Genomic DNA, 18650 nt, shown 5'->3' with positions numbered 1-18650 from the left:
GCATGTCATCAAATCTTTCTGAACTTTTCTTGAATTTGTCTTTGTGTTCATTTGCAGTAACAACCTCATTTTCCAGAATTCCAACTTGTCTTGTAAGCTCCTCCTTATCATGTTGCATGTGAATCAGGTATGTCTCTAGCATATCATTTTTCATGATCAAGTCTCAGATTTTCATTTCCTACATCATTAAGTCTCCTAACCATGTCTTCTTCATTCTTCTTCCTATCTTCAATATCCTTACATAGCCTCATAGTCATATCTTGCATTTCATTCTTCATGTTACTGTTCACTTGCCTTAACTTGTTTTCAATGTCTCTAAGAGTTTCCTTTTCATCATCATCATTCTGCATCTTCTCATGAAGTTATTTTCTCTTATTTTGTGCTATAACAAGGTTCTCCTGAAGTCCTTTAATGAATTCCTATGCAGTCCTCAGATCATCTTCAAGTTTGATATTCTTCAATTTTTCTGCATCAAAATCTCCAAGAGCTCCTTCCAACTATTTTTTTAAGTTCTCCATCTGTACCGGTTTCAGAATCTTCCTCAAGTTGTTAGACTTTTGCAAATAGAGAACCAGGCTCTGATACCAATTGTTAGATTCAATGACAGTCCCACAGACACTGAGAGGTGGGGTGAATTAGTCTGACCAGTGAAATAGTGTCTGACCGGTGAAATAAATATTTAAACTTATTTGCAACTTTGCAACCCAAAATAGTGTAGTAAACAGAAATAATAGAGACAACATAGAAACATGCCATAACACAAGATATTTTAATGAGGAAACCCAATGTGGGAAAAACCTCAGTGGGATTTGTGACCCACAATATTTACACACTGGCCAATGAATAAATACTACTTACAATAGGGGCCTGCACATGTAGGGAGGCCAACAGCCTAGAGTTCACTGCTCAAAGAAGAGTCTCACTGACTACAAAATGGAATATTAAATCCAATACAACGTACTTCTCAAAACAACATCTCTAATGCTAGGTTCAGTACCGGTTTAAGCACTGATAGATACCTTAACCAAAAACCTTCGCTGCCAGCAAATAATTATCTCCTACCATACATATCCTTAATTCTTTCTTCAAAATGATCTATAAGATCTTATACATATATGAGTCTTTTACAATATACCATGTCAGCTTACAAAAGATAATTATATTATAAAATAATTCACATAAACAAAACTTGTCACATGTCGGCTTGAGTGTCGGTGTGCTTTGTTTTTGATGTAATCTGAATGCCGGTGTAAGGACTTGTCGTTGCCGGTGTCTGCCGGTGTATGATATATGTGATGTCGGGCATGTAGAAACCTATTGCCGGTTGGTTGCCATCAATGACAACATCAACTATTCTCATTAGAGTGTAGAATACCAACATGCCCTAGTTCTCACTGCTCTTATACTAAAAAAAAAATCTAATCTCATTGAAGAAACAAATCTCTAGTAGAAATTTAATTATTTCTTCAATAGAATACATACAACCACATAAACAAGAGGGTGTAGGAGTCTAAGGACAATAGACAATAAAAAATGATACAAATGATTATCATATAAAAATTAGGTACATACAATCCTCACAACCTTCAATTCATTAACATTTTAGTACTTCATGGGATTCATCATCATCATGTGAGTAGAAGTAATCCCTTAAAGATAACCTTGTTCATATTTAAAAATTCAAAATGAAAAAAGAAAAGAAAGAGAAATAGTTCATAACTATAAATTTTTTTTTAAAAAGAAGAATTTACAACTTCTTCAAAGTGTTTCAATTGTCTATTTAAAGACCATAACTCTCACCAGATAAGTTTAGGCCCCAAATATTTGGGTGCAAATAATAAATTTAAATTACAATCAATGGCTTAGGTTTGCAAGATCCAATGATGTGAAATAAAATAGACTAACTTTGAACATTTGTATTCTTGTTAGTATATTATTATTACTTATCACCATTTAAAATAAATGTTGCATCCAAAATTTCCTTTCCCCATTCAGTTTATATCCTCAAGCATAAGGTCTCGAGATAACAAAAAATAAAATAAAAAGAAGAAAGAAGAAAGACCAAAATTAATTGAAATAGGTCCAACAAAACCCTCAATCTGATCATTCTAACTTTAAAGAGTATAAATCATGTTCAAGAGTTCCCATTACATTATCATGCCTTAATGAGGCTAGAGTTTTAGACCCATCTTTGTACTAAGTATGTGCAAAGTTCATCAATAAATGGACCCCACATGTAAATCAAGCTTAGGATTTTTTCGATGACAAAGCTAGCCATGACACAACTAAAAGATCATCAAATGGAAAGGATAATATTTGATGGTTGGGGATTTGTGCACCAAGGCTATAGCTATTCGTGCTCCAAAACGTATGCCCCTACATGATACAATAGTACATCGCAATCGTCCGGATAGAATATCATAAGCCCAGTACTCGGGACCCACCGTTGACATGGACAGAACTTGGTGTCCCATGACGTGGATGATGTTGTCATTTTTGTTTCGATGGAAAAGATTCCACGTGGGTACCACTTTGCCGACCCTTCTCGCGGTTACATGAATATAGCTAAAATTTAAACCTTGTTGCTCTCGCGGTTACGAGCGCTGCATCACGTATGCTGAAAGATTATATTTAAAAAAATATGATGTCAAACCGGTAGAAAGAGTCAATTGTTGGCATTATTGACATTGAGTTTCCATTGATGTCAAACTGGTTTGGTAAGGTCACCAGTAAGTAAGAAGTGGTGACTGGTATAAGAAGAGAAAGACATATGATGACAATGCACATGTGAGTAAGCATACAAAAGGAAGGCTACCGGTACATATGACCTATGTCATCTGCTAGTAAAGCAGACTTCCCAGTTAGGCACAAACCGGGATGAAGGTTGTTTTATTTGTTATGAAGGCATAACACCTGGAGAGAAGAACAAAGAGGATGTGATGCTGGTACAGAGGATGTTTGTTGGTCATATAGGTAAGGTGAACTAAGCCGGTAGTCAAACTTGGTCGACAAAGAATGGAAACCCGACATAGGAATCCAAGCAAAGGTGGATGTCAACAAGCATGATAGGTGGATGCTAGGTGGTGGTATTGTATAGGTCAGTGGAGTGTGGATTGACATAACAAATCAGCAAGCAAGTCAGATTTTATGAAGAACCCACAAGTCACGGAGGATGCCAGAGGATTGCGGCTCAAGGAAGGCAAGCTAGCAAAGTGACTAAATTGATCCTGCAATAAGATTTGATCTTCATACCTGTTTGATGAAGGAAACAACAAATACATTAATGGTGTATGACAGAGAAAAGAAGAAAAGCATGGTGCAGACCTCTAGATTTAGAAAACACACATTGGAATGAAAAGCTTCTCTAGTGTTGATAGATGTCATGAAGATCATGTCCCTAGAAAAGCATATCGAATCAAATCTGATTGGGTTCGAGTTGGAGAAGGCAAAACCTAACATGGCATTGTTGAATGCAGTTTTAGGTGGGAATCCAAGATTATAAATAGATGAGATCAAGACAGAAATGGATGATGCTTGATGTGAAGAAGGAGAGTGAAGCGAGTTTGAGCACAGAGAAGGATAATCTTCCTTAGAATCTATTCTAAGAAAGTTGTAGAGTTAGTGAGTAGGAAAACCGGTGAGAGGGTTTAACCGACAGTGATAGAGTACGGGTAAACTGTTGAAGTTCTAATAGTTAATCTAACCAATGGGGAGCGATTAATTAAGAAGGTATCCAAGTGTTATATAGTGTGTTATGAAACTAAGGGTGAAGGAAGAGTAGCTAAGAATTAGAGAGAGTAATCTCATAACCGGTAGTGTGAGATCCAATGAAGAAGAGAACAATGTTAACCGATAGAAACCTATTTGATCAAGAGTTGCAGAACTCATTTGCAACTAGAAGCTATAACTCTAACAAAATTGTATTTTACTATACATCACCAAGTTGGAGCTTGGTGAAAGGTTTGGTGCCCTAAATTAGTAGGGGTTGGTGCTCCTTGGGTTGGTGCCCTAAATCTTCATAATTCAGTGTTTCACTTGTGAGGCTGGATTGGAGTAGTAGTCTCCAACAATATTTCTCACCAAAGTTTTTCCCATATTGGGTTTTCCTCATACATCAAGTGTTGTGGGTTGCATTTGTGTGATTTTCTCCTTTGGTATCCTCATTTGCCTTACCGGTTTGATTGTTTAGTGCTTAGGATAACAACCAGTATTCTAAGGTTACTTTAAAAGGGAAAAGAATTTAGGAACCACTAATTCACCCCCCTCTCAGTGGTACATTGTGTTCAACAATTGGTATCAAAGCCTAGGTTCCCAGTTGTTTAAAAACCTTGGGTAGATTTTGGTCTTAGAACACAATGGCAAGAAATGAGTCTGACTCATCAAAAGCTCCCATGTTTGATGGGTCTAACTATGCCTTCTAGAGTAGAAGAATGGAGACCTATATTTCCTCCCTTGGTTTTAATGTGTGGATGTCTATCAAGAATGGGTATACTATCCCTAGTGTTCCTCCCACTGATCCTGATGCCAAAAAGTAGTATGAGAATAATGAAAAGGCTAAACATGCTATCCTGAGCGGGTTGTCTGATAATGAATTTGTCAAGGTAATGCATTGTGCATCTGCCAAGGAGACTTGGGATAAAATGCTAAGGTTATTTGAAGGAGATGCAAATGTCAAAGAGGCCAAGCTGCAAGCACTAAGGGGAAAAATTGAAGGCATCAAGATGAAGGATGAAGAAAAGATTGTAGACTACCTTTACAGATTCGATGATACTATGAATACCATCAAAGGACTTGGGGAAGAAATTGCAGATGAGATCCTTGTCAAGAAGGTACTTAGGTCTCTTACACCTAAGTATAATACAAAGGTTTCTGCCATATCAGAAACCAAGGATCTGAAGATCTTTACAATGGATGAGCTATTTGGCTCACTAATAGCCTATGAAATAAGAACAATTGGTGATGCATCCTTAAGGAAAGAGGCAACGTTCAACTCCACCTATAATGGAAAAGAAGTAGTTTCTCATAAAGGATCCATTGAAGACTCTGATGCAGAGGTAGAAAACTTTGTCACAAAACTCAAAAGAGGATCCAGAAAGTATAAAGGAAAGTTACCACTCAAATTTTTCAATTGTGGTAAAGTTGGACACTTTGCTGAAAAAGGTCCTTATAATGAAACTGGTGGAGATGAGTCAAGAGGTTTTAGCAGATCTATTGGTAAAGATAAAGAAAGAAATGTCTACCAGCAAGAAAGAACAGGCTTCCGGAAGCAGAACAACCTATGCACTATTGAGGATGATTTCATAGATAAAGAAAGTGGATCAGAAGATGACTACCATGAGAATGACAAAAAAGTTAATCTCTTTATGGCACTTGATGAACCGGTTGGTGAATATGAGGAAGAAGATATTGAGGCTGAATTGGATCTAGAAGGAGAGCTTATAAGTGCTCTTGAGGAGCTGAGTAAAACAAGAAGAGAACTCAAGAAGTTCAAGCTTGCTAATGTAGATGAACAAGGTCTCTTGAAGCAATCCTTGTATGAATCCAATCAAGTTATAGCTGACTTGAAATTGCAGTTGAAAGAAGCCAAGAGGATATGTGAAGTTACATCCTCTGATTTGATGAAGAAGGAAAATGAGCATCAAGATCTGGAAGCAGCAATAGTGAAGCTCAGAAAGGAGCTTGAAGAAAGTAAGGAATAAATAAAAGTAAGAAGAAAATATGAAGGCAACATCGAAGCCTTAGACAAGATGTTGGGCAAACAAAAGCAATCCAAAGATACTGATGGCTTAGGATTTGAAGAAGGTCAAAGTTCAAACAAAAAAGACACATCTGGTAAGGAGATACAGTTCACTTCTTCCAATCACCTGGAGGCCACACTCATTGTACCAACATGCAAATCCAAGGAGAAATGCAAGAGTTGACCATAAAGGATTCACTAGAGTCAACAACATTAAGGGAAGACCCCTGATGAGGTAGTCATTTATAGGTCCAAGTCAACCTAACTGGTATGTTTCAAACTTTCATGGTTACTATTACCGGTGTAACAAATTTGGGCATAGAATAGTTGACTGTAGATTAACCAATAAGCCCACTATGAGTTATGAAAGTAGAAATCCTTTTAATGCACTATGGGATATGATTGTTGTATGTTATTAGTGCAATGGATTTGGTCATAGGAGTTTTGAATGTAGGAAGAATATACCGGTGTCCTACAATAATTTCAAAGATTCACCTTTAAATGAAAATGTAAAATACTATAACTGTCAAGAGTTTGGACATATAGCAAAGTTTTGTAAAAATGGGAAGATCAAGCAAAAGAAGACAAATCTTGATCAAGAATTGGTAGTAGAACCGGAGCACAAATAGAAGCTAACAAGAAGAAGGAAACCAAACCCGTATGGGTTGAGAAAGAAAAAAAATAAAAGGCAGAATCAAGTCTGATAGTGTAGATTGCTTTACATGCTAAAAGGAAAAATATATGAGTTGTAGACAGTGGCTGCTCCAACCACATGAACGGTGATAAAAAGAAATTTATCCAACTTGAAGACTGGAATGGTGGCTCAGTAAGATTCAGAGACAACTCATCCATAAAAATAAAGGGAAAAGGTACTTTAAATATTGATGGAAAATTGAAAGCAAATTATGTATATTTTTGGAAGGCATAAAGCACAATCTTCTAAGTATGATTCAAATGTGTGACAAAGGTTATAAATTCACCTTTGACTCTACCGGCTTCCAGATAAAGAAAGAGAGTATTGGTCAGATTGTGGTAGAAGGGAAGAGAACATATGGCAATGTTTACAATCTGAAGGAATGATATGAGTCCCAATGCAAGTTCAGATAGGTTGATGAAAGTTGGTTGTGGCACCAAAGATTAGGCCACATAAACTTTGATAACTTAGTTGCAATAAGCAAAAAGGGGTGTGTAAGAAATATTCCACCCATCATCAAACCGGTAAGAACATTTTGTGATGAATGTGTGAAAGGAAAGAAGACTAAGGTAGATTTAGGACATAAGAGCATAACACCTCAAGACCACTTGAGATTGCACATACAGATCTGTGCGGTCCAACTAGGACAAGAGCTCTTGTCGGTGAAAGATATTTTATGCTCTTTATTGATGATTATTCAAGAATGACATGGGTCACTTTCCTACAAGATAAGTCACAAGCATTTGACAGATTCAAGATCTTTAGGAAGATGGTGGAGAAGGAAAGTGGGTGTAAGCTAAAATGTCTAAGATCAGACTGGGGTGGAGAGTTCACATCAAATGAGTTTGAAGATTATTGTGAAAGATGTGGAATTAGAAGGCAATACTCAGCCCCTAGGACACCACAACAAAATGGTGTGGTAGAAAGGAAGAACAATATAGTCAAGGAGATGGCTAGAACCATGTTAAATGAGGTCAGTCTTCCAGACACATATTGGAAGGAAGTTGTTAATAGTGCTACATATAACTTGAACCAAGTTCAACTAAGAAAAAATAGCAGAATGACACCTTATGAGTTCTTGTATGACCGAAAGCCATCAGTCAAATACTTCAAAGTATTTGGAAGCAATTTCTTTATCAAGAGAGACATGAATGGTCTAGGTAGTTTTCACTCTAGGAGTGATGAAGGAATCTTCCTTGGTTACTCATCTAATATAAAGGCCTATAAATGTTACAACAAAAGACTAAGAAGAGTCATTGAGAGTGTGCATGTAAAATTTGATGAGGATATGCACAAAGGGAGTCAATCACAGGTAAACTAGTATGCCGATTCTAGTGATAAAGGTGAGGAAGCTCACTTAGATAATGAACCAGAAGAAGAATCCAAGAAGGCTCCCAACCCATATGTGCAGTTGAATCACCTAGAAGAGAAAATTCTGGGAAATAAGAGTGATGGTGTGCAGACTAAAAGAAGACTTACCTAGAATGATGAACAAGTCAACTTCAGTCTCATGACTGAAGTAAAACCTAAAACATTCAATGATGCCAACAAAAGAAAGGAATGGATGCATGCCATGGAAGAAGAACTACAATAGATTGATAAGAACAAGACCTGGGAATTAGTCCCTAGACCAGAAGACAAGAAAATCATTGGCACTAAATGGGTCTACATGAATAAGATGAATGAAGAAGGTAACATTATTAGGCATAAAGCTAGACTTGTGTGCAAAGGATACTCTCAAGTAGAGGGCATTGACTTTGAAGAAACATTTGCACCGGTAGCTAGATTAGAAGGAATTAGAATGTTTCTATCCTTTTTTGCCTATAAGGGCTATAAAGTATATTGGATATGTAAAATCTGCCTTCCTAAATGGAAATTTGGAAGAAGAAGTGTACATGGAGCAACCGGAAGGGTTTCTGCTACATGATGATGAAATATTTGTGTGCTAGTTGAAGAAGGCCCTGTATGGCTTAAAGAAAGCTCCTAGAGCATGCTATTCAAGATTAGATCAGTACCTAAAGGAGAAAGGATTCAACAAGGGGAGTGTTGCCAACAATTTATACATAAAGAAAGATGAAAACCACATGATCATTATGGTTGTGTATGTAGATGACATTATTTTTGGAGGCAATGAAGACACCCTTTGCAAAGAATTTTCTGATCAGATGCAGTTAGAATTTGAGATATCAATGATTGGTGAATTGACATACTTCCTTGGTTTGTAAATATTACAGCAAGATAAGGGAATCTTTATCTCACAAACCAAGTATGCAAAGGATATATTGAAGAAATTTTAAATGGAGGATTGCAAACCGGTAAGCACCCCCATAGTGACCAGAAGTAAATTAAGAAAGAATGATGAATCACCAGTGGTGGATCAGAAATTGTATAGATCCATGATAGGCAGTCTATTGTATCTAATTGCTTCTAGACCGAATATAGTACAAACAGTGTGCATGGTGGCCAAATTTCAAGATGCACCTAAGCAGTCACATATGAATGATGTAAGAAAAATATTTAGGTACATCCAAGGAACACTCAGTTATGGATTGTGGTACCCTAAAACAAGGGGATTCATCTTGGAAGCATACACTAATGCTGATTGGGCAGGTTGCATTGATGACCGGAAGAGCACAAGTGGTGGTGCATTCTTCCTAGGTGACCGGTTGGTCTCATGGCATAGCAAGAAGTAGGATTTTGTCTCCCTATCAACTACTGAAGAAGAATAGATTGATGTTGTTGCATGCTTCTCTTAGGTGCTTTGGATGAAGCAAACCCTCAAAGACATACGAGTGGACATCACTGATCCTATTCTCATCCGGTGTGATAATTCGAGTGCCATCAACATAGAAAAGAATCTGGTGATGCATTCTAGGACACAGCATATAGCCATCAAGTATAATTTTCTCAGAGAGAAGGTTGAATGATAGGAAGTAAAGATGGACTATGTCCCTACCAGAGAACAAGTAGAAGACATTTTCACCAAACCATTGCCAGTAAGAACCTTTGAGTACCTAAGACACAAGTTGGGAGTTGTGTCATCTGCCTTATGCACTCGAGAAAGGAAGGATTTATATGGTTCAAGGGGAGTTCATAGCACCATCTATAACTCTGGAACCACATCTCAGTACTAGTTGTAATCACTGGTAGCACCCTAAGGGGGAGCTAGGTATGGATCAAAGGGGGAATGTATAGTACCCTTTGTCATTGTGTCAAAGGGGGAGAAATCTGCCGATATAAAGTGTCTTGCATTGAGTTGACATCAATACCAAAGGGGGAGATTGTTGACATTATTGGCATTAAGTTGCCACTGATGTCAAGCTGGTTTGGCAAGGTCACCGGTAAGTAAGAAGTGGTGACCGGTATAAGAAGAGAAAGACATATGATGACAATGCACATGTGAGTAAGTAGACAGAAGGAAGGCTATCGGTACATATAACGTCCATCATCTATTGGTAAAGTAGGATTGCTAGTAAGGCACAAACTGGGATGAAGGTTGTTTTGTTTGTTATGAAGGCACAACACTCAATGAGTAGAATAGAGAGGATGTGTTGCTAGTACAAAGGATGTTTGTTCATCATACCAGTAAGGTGAACTAAGCTAGTATTCAAATTTGGTCAACAAAGAATGGAAAACCAACATAGGAATCCAAGCAGAGGTGGATGTCGACAAGCATGATAGCTAGATGCTAGGTAGTGGTATTTCAAAAGTCAGTGAAGTGTGCATCGACGTAACAAATCAGCAAGATGATTGTCTTTTATGAAGAACTCACAAGTCATGGAGGATGCCAGAGGATTGCAGCTCAAGGAAGGCAAGCTAGAAAAGCGACTGAACTGATCCTACAAGAAGATTTGATCTTCGTAGCCATTTGATGAAGGAAACAACAGTCATTATTGATGTATGACAGAGAAAAGAAGACAAACATGGTGCAGACCTCTAGATTTAGAAAACACACATTGTAATGCAAATCTTTGCTAGTGTTGATCAATTTCATGAAGATCATATACTTGGAAAAGAAGATTGAATCAAATCTAATTGGGTTTGAGTTGGAGAAGGCAAAACCTAAAACAACATTTTTGAATACATTTTTAGGTGGGAATCCAAGATTATAAATAGACAAGCTTGACATAGAAATGGATGATGCTTGATGTGAAGAAGTAGAGTGAAGTGAGTTTGAGCATAGAGAAGGATCATCTTCCTTAGAGTTTATTCTAAGAAAGTTGCAGAGTGAGTGAGCAGGCAAACCAATGAGATGGTTTAACCAACAATGATAGAGTACCAGTAAATTGTTGAAGTTCTAACAGTTAAGCTAACCAGTGAGGAGTGAATGACTAATAAGGCATCCAAGTGTGATATAGTGTGTTGTTCAACTGAGGGTGAAGGGAGAGTAGCCAATAATCAGAGAGAGTAATCTCATAACTAGTAGTGTGATATCCAGTGAAGAAGAGAAGATTGTTAATTGATAGAAACCTATTTGATCAAGAGTTGCAGAACTCATTTACAACCAGAAGCTATAACTGTATCAAAATTGTATTTCACTACACATCACCAAGTTGGAGCTTGGTGCAGGGATTGGTGCTCCTTGAGTTGGTGCCTTAAATCTTTGTAATTCAGTGTTTCACTTGTGAGGCTGGATTGGAGCAGTAGTCTCTAGCAACATTTCTCACTGAGGTTTTTCCCATATTGGTTTTTCCTCGTACATCCAACGTTGTGGGTTGCATTTGTGTGATTGTCTCCTTTGGTATCCTCATTTGCCTTACCGATTTGATTGTTTAGTGCTTAGGATAACAATCAGTATTCTAAGGTTGCTTTAAAAGGGAAAATAATTTAGGAACCACTAATTCACCCCCCTCTCAATGGTACATTGTATTCAATATCAATAAGATGGTCATTTGACATTTTTGAACTATTTTTGTACGCATGTTGCATCCACGATATGAACGTTGTGTCACAAGGGATTTCAAGATCATCTTGATCATTCAGGTTGAATGTCCTTGATTGAATTAGGAAGTCATTGAATCACAAAGTGAGGGACCTATGCATCTAGTGGAGGTATTTATGAAGGTGAGGACAAACTTGGACATAACAATAAGGAGAATTGTAAGAAATTATTGTTATCATTTTCTAACACAAGTGTTTTTCATGTGCAGGAGGAGGTATTGTAGTGTAGGTCTGGGTAGGAGGTGTCGAGATTGGCAATTTGGGTTTGGTGATAGCGGTAAGTTCAAACCCTAACATATAACATGAGTATTACTCAAGTTGTGCGAAATATTTTCGAGTAACACTCACGTTGTGCAAAAATAGTTTAAACCATAACACATAACACGACATTTTTTAACATTTACCTTACCATGTTCACAGTGAATTTCATGTTCTGTGAAAGTAGTTGAAACCCTAATGGATAAGATGACATTCTTTTGTTTTCTAGCATTTACTTTGTTCACTATGAAATTCGTTTGCAATTTACAGCATTGAAGTGGAGGTGTGAGGATGTCAAGCGTGCATGTTTGTCTGGTGTCTGGGTGAAGAAGAGTATAAAGGTGTGTATAATTGCCTAATCACATGTGCCAATTTTCCATACTGAGCGGACTTGTGAAAGATGAAATGCCATTTTTTTTCGTTTTCTGTATGTTAAAATTCTTTTTTTTTTTAAAGTGTCTTTTGTTTCCTTGTGCTAACCAAATAGAATGATGTTGTTTTATTCGTAAAAAGGTTGTATGATAGGGTCCAACATGTTATTTTGTTTTTATATTGGCTTTGTATAACTTTGAAATTGTTGCAATGCCTCATATTTGTAAGTGTTATGTTCCTCTAGCTAGCCAACTATGCATATGTTGGTGTATATGTGTGTCTATGCCTGTCATTCTCTCTCTATATATCATGTACACACACATAAACATACATATATACATAAATTAAACATTCCTCTTCAATCCCTATGTTGGTTACGAAAGTTGTGTTTTTTAATTTTTGCTACTTAAGAAACAAAATGACACAAAAAAAATCATGTTGATGCATATGTATGTGCATATATGTGTTTATGTGTCTATCATTCTTTCTCTATGTATATCATGCACTCACACACACACAAACATGCATATATACACATAACTACCAAACTTTCTGACCACCTCCTCACCTATGCAACAAAATCCCTCATTGGTACAAACAAGTAACTCCCATATTAAGGGCCTACTTAGTAAACCATAAAGCTTGACACGAAAAATGATTCAGTCTATCTAGTAACCTTGTTGTAATGTGTCATGTTTTTTAGTCCTCTATTTATGTAGTCATACAATCATGCATATGTATGTATGTATATTTGTGTGATTGTATGTCTTTTAGTCTCTGTATATATATATCATGCACACACCCATGCCTGCCCTTGATGTCACTGTCACTCTTATAATGCGTGTTTGCCCTTGTTGTCACTGTTGCTCATATAATGCATGTTTTTCATTGCCTATGTGCTCCAAAATAATTGACTATCCTTCCTATTCAATCTATTGGTACCTATATTTTTAGTATTTCATTTCTCTACTTAGCCAGTTATGCATATATCATTCTCTCTCTATATGTCATGCACATGGACATGCACAGACATTAACATACATATATACATAAGTAATGTTATATTGCATGTTATATATATGGAGAATGACACAAACATAAATACAAACACATAGACATAGACATATGCATCATTGGATGACTAGGAACATTAAAAATATATTGTTCTACCTATCACAAATAACTATCTGTGATTTTTGGAAAAGTCAATAACATGAAGTTTCTTACCACTTATTCCAGTCACTCCCCGACTAAGCTGGCTTGAAAAAGGAAGGAAGAGTCAATAACCCAAAATTTATTAAAAGACTTGAGATGGTTGATAGTGATCAACATAATTAGGTTGAAAATGGTGTTATTAAACTCATGTTATTGATTTTTTCAAAATTATTTTAAAGATCAAAGTCCCAGCTAATTCTGCTGATCACAATTAATGATTTGTACTTTTTCAAAAATTACGCATTATTAATTTTTTGTGTTATTGACGTGTAGTTTTGGAGCCAATTTATCCTCGAACAATGCAACTATTCGGGCTCCAAAATATTAGTGTCATACTGATGGCATGCATAACATACATGCATACCCATGCCCAATTGCAGGTGGGCTCATGCATGGACTATGACAATGTGGACTCACCAGAAAGGATGTCCACACAACATGTCATGCTGCCTGGTTTGGAGGGGCATACAACATGCAATCGGTCAAACCACCAAGAGACTGCAGAGTACTTTTTTGTGTGGGTGGGAAAGTGGTGGGAGATATTTGTCTCCCATGGCTGATATCATACTACAAGATGTAGGTAATTGGGGACAATAACTTGGAGACTTGAATTTGTTAGGGTTAGTTCAATAACAATGCATTTAATGTTTATCTCTTCATGTTGTGTGGTCAATAACATGAAAAGCCATTAACTTGGAAGCCAATAATGTCCATCACATGGGTAGTGACGATGTGGAAATCATTTGGGCCTTGATGACATGGACTCGGCATAAAAAATGTCCACACCGTTTGTCCAGTCGTTGGATTTTTGGGTGCGTATAACACGCAATTGATCTTTTGCAAACCGTCAGGGTTGCGACCGGAAATTGAGGAGTCTGTAAATTATGGGATTTGGAGAAGCTGAATGTGGATAGATTGTCAATGCACATGCTTGCATGATTGCAGGGGCAAAGGACTAGCTGCATTGCAAGTGGGGAAGGAAAACCCAAGATGGGTTGCATAGAGACAATTGTGGTCTCGTTATGTTTGTGTTTACTTTTTTTATTATTCGTTATATTCATTATTCATGGAATAATAATATTTTTCTTTTTCACTGCTACTTATTAGGACACATTAGATTTGTATTATGTTTAATCACTTATACCAAACACATTTGTACACTATCTTCATCATAGCTTTGACACTATGGCTAACTGACACATGATTTTGCAATATGCATTACTTAGTGTTAGTTTATATTGAATGTTAAATGAAATTTCAGATTTGAACATGTACATTCATTCTATGTGTCTTGAATTGCATTTACTTCCCACTGTAGACTACCACTAACACTAGTTATCCATGCAGGTTGTTCATTTCGAAGGAGGATTGAGAAGTCAACTAAAACGTCCAAAATTTCCAGGTTTTTTCTCCCTCTATGTGCTTTGATATTACTTACATTGTACTATCTCCTTATTAGTAATGTTCAAGGCTTGTGTAATTTCTTATAAGAGGCTTTATATATATATATATATATATATATATATATATATATATATATTGATGCATATTATTCTTTCATTCAGTAGAAATGTTTGAATAAAATCCATGTATTTTATCAAGTAATATTGATGGTCCTTAGCTTAATGCGTTAGTGAATGAAGAAAATGATCGATGCAGTTGTGTGCTGCCTTATAGTCTTTTTTGTACAAGTGCATCTTAGATAATAAGATATTATTCCTTGTTTTGAAATCCATAGAAATGTTATTTATGAAAATTGGCCTCTTGAAACCAATATTTAGTTACATGAACCTTATATCTGAATTCCTGCAAATGATGTGTGCATTGCAACAATTGTTCTGTATATATGATATTCATATGGATAAGAGAGTTTACATTCATCTGATTGTTTGCATAAATATAGATTAGCAATGTTCCTCAATAGAAGAGTACCATGTGTTTTTGACATTCCAATACCTATTTGAAATGATATGTGGAGTGTGGTGAGAAATGAGGGGATATTGTATGCATGTTGTTGTGGTGGTTGAGATCCATGATCGAGCCCTCCTCATCTGTCTATCATCCCTGTTCTCCATTTTTCTACATTGAATCATTCATACCAGGTTATTAATAATATCCCCATAGCAAGTAAGAGATGGAATCTTTAAAATAGATACTTATTTTGAAAGAGACATGTCTTTCCAATAATGAATTGGTGCTCTTTATTGACATTAATTAGCGTCAAAGATTGTTTTTTGAGTTTGGACGTTGTTGTGATGGACACTTCTATTATGCTAGAATCCACAAAGTAGCAAATGTCTTTTCTTGGGAATATTTTAGACAAACATTTGCTGATGGTTCTGGAGTCAAATCACCCTCTAGTTCTTCATGTCATCAAAAAGGTGCTAGGGCATGAATTTCTTGTTGGTATTTTGGTATGGTTTTGTCATTGATGTCAACACCTGCTAAATACACCTACTTTGGAGATCCAGCAATGTTCACCAGCAATCAGTAAACTGTTCAAACAATCACCGGTATATGGTTAACCGACATGATATATAATGTTCATCGGTACCTGCAATGACATGGAAGACACTTGGTAATGTCAAAGACATCATGTGGACACTTTTTCTTGAAGTAATATCATTGGTATATTCTTATTTGCATATTTGCTTTTACCGGCAAATAGGTTCAGGTTATCTAGGGTTACACCAGCAGGTTTATCTTTTCCAGATCAGCATGGCACGCTATGGAGATGATTTATTATTATTGTAAATGCATTAAGCCGACATGTTCAATTAGTTATTGCATCGGATATTGTAATATTTGTAAAATATTTTTATTGTAATATCTTGTAGAGCCGACCTACTAAAATTGGTCTTAGGGTATGGTATAAATGTAAGATCTTATTTGTAAGATCAAGTGTGGAATGCGAAAAATATTTAAGAAAGGGTATATGCGAGATCGAGCATAGAAAAACATGAAGACATCATTTGAAGGTGAAGTTAGGTTTTTATAGAAGCATATCAGCATTACACCAGTACTGAATCCAGCATATGAAGATGCTATTTTGTGCAGTACATTCTCATTGGATTTAACCATCCAACTATAGTCAGTGTGACTCCCATTTGTGTTTGAGTAGTGAGCTCTAGGCTATTGGCCTTTCTGCATGTGCACACCCCTCTTGTACACTTACTATCTGCAGTAGTATCATCTGATTGTGGGTAAGGTTTCCCGCCATGGTTTTTCCCCTTACAGGGTTTCCACGTACAAATATTTGTGTCATGTGTTGTGGATGACTTTATGTTTATGTTTCATGCATTAATTCTTACCGGTACACCATTTCCTGTTAATACTATTCACCGACACAATTAACTGTCTTATCGGTATTAAGCAATAAGTTGCTTAATAAGATTTTGGTTTGAATTTATTTGACAATTGATTCACCCCCCCCCCTCTCAGTTGTCCTCAGGACCTATAATTGGTATCAGAGCTTAGTCCTCTTTTTGTAAAAGTTTAACAACTTGAGGAGATCCAATGTCTACTAATTATTTCAGGAAGGATAGTCCTAAACTTGATGGAACCAACTGTGGAATATGGAAAATCAGAATGGAGACACATCTGAATTGCATTGGTAAAGACATCTAGGAAGTTACTAAGAATAGTTATACTATTGTTGTAGCTAGTCAGCCTACTCCTATTACTATAGGTAAAGATGAAGAAAATGATTGCAAAGCAAGAGAAGCACTTTTGAGCGCATTATCAAATCAACAAATCATGGGATTATCAGATAGATCTACTACAAAAGCTATTTGGGATCATTTGGAAACACTGAATGAAGGTGATTCCATAGTCAAAATTGCAAAAATTGAAAGCTTCCGAGTCAGGTATGAACATCTAAAAATGGAAGAAGATGAAAGGATTTCTGCTTTTATGGAAAGAGTAAATGAAATTGTTTTAGGTATCAAATGTTGTGGAGGAACCTTGAGTGAAGATGAGATTGTTTCAAAAATCTTAAGAGGATTGCCACTGGCATATAAAATGAAGGTTACTGCTATTAATGAGTTGAGAACAATGCCTAATACATCAGTAACTAGGGATACATTGATTGGAAAACTTTCAGCTTTTGAAATTGAGGAATTTGGTCCTATGGCTACTATAAAAACTGATTTGGCCTTCAAAGCATCAACATCATCTGCTCCATCTTTTGACAAATAAGACTGGAGAGCCTTTTATACAAGAGAACTTGAAGAAACCAAGAAGGAGAATGAAGAGCTTGAAGAACTTGAAGCACTATTTGCAAGAAAAATGCCAAAAGGTCCAATTGGAAGTAAGTATGAAGGTAAAGCACCCTTTAAATGTTTCAACTGCAATAAGATTGGTCATATGGCTTCAAGATGCCCTGATAGACATGCTAGACTAAGAGAAGAAGCTAGAAGGACATACAAACCTAATCCTGAATATCAGAGATACAGATTTAAGAAAAACAAAGATAAATCTTGTTACATTGTTGATGAAGGTGTGACTGATGATTCTAATGAGGATCCAGTAGACAATGGATGGGTCTTTGTTGCTATAACAGAAGATCAACCGGTACCTATTGCTCCACTGGTAGAACAAGCCCTAGCAACTAAAGTTGAATCAAAGGATGAATGGATTATTGACTCAGGATGCTCACATCACATGACTGGAGACAAAGGAAAATTCTTGAACTTTCAAGAATACAATGGAGGTTTAGTAAGATTCGGAGATGACAAAGCCTGTTCAATCAAAGGTAAGGGTTCAATATCTCTTGATGGTAAACATAGCACTGACAATGTTTACTATGTTGAAGGATCAAAACATAATCTTTTAAGTGTTGGTCAATTAGTTGAAAAAAGTTTTGAGTTACAATTTAAAAATGGAAAATGCAAAATCATGAATAGAACTGGTTTGGAAATTACAACCGGTAATCAGACTAGAGGTAATATCTTTAATTTGAATAACAGTGAAAAGGCATGCTTAATTGCTCATATAGATGAAAGTTGGCTATGGCATAAAAGACTATATCATGTAAATTTTGATTGCATGGTAAAAATCAGTACTTCTAAGGCAGTTAGAGATCTACCTAAAATTGTGAAACCTCACAATACAATTTGCAAGGAATGTCAAATTGGAAAACAGGTTAGAGCTAGTTTCAAAAGTATTCCAGAAAAATCCAATAGTGGTCTTGATTTAATTCACACTGATTTATGTGGTCTAGCTAGAACTAAAAGTTTACAAGGTGATAGATATTTCATGCTAATTATTGATGATTATTCTAGAATGTGTTGGGTTACTTTTCTCAGAGAAAAATCAGAAGCACTTGGGAAGTTCAAACTATTCAAAGCAATGGTTGAAAATGAAACCGGTAAGAAAATTAAATGTTTAAGATCAGATCAAGGAGGAGAATTCACATCTAGAGATTTTAATACA

Source organism: Cryptomeria japonica, chromosome 5 (genome assembly GCF_030272615.1).
Source record: "Cryptomeria japonica chromosome 5, Sugi_1.0, whole genome shotgun sequence".
Lineage (NCBI taxonomy): Eukaryota > Viridiplantae > Streptophyta > Pinopsida > Cupressales > Cupressaceae > Cryptomeria > Cryptomeria japonica.
Note: the sequence above shows the minus strand (reverse complement) of the source record.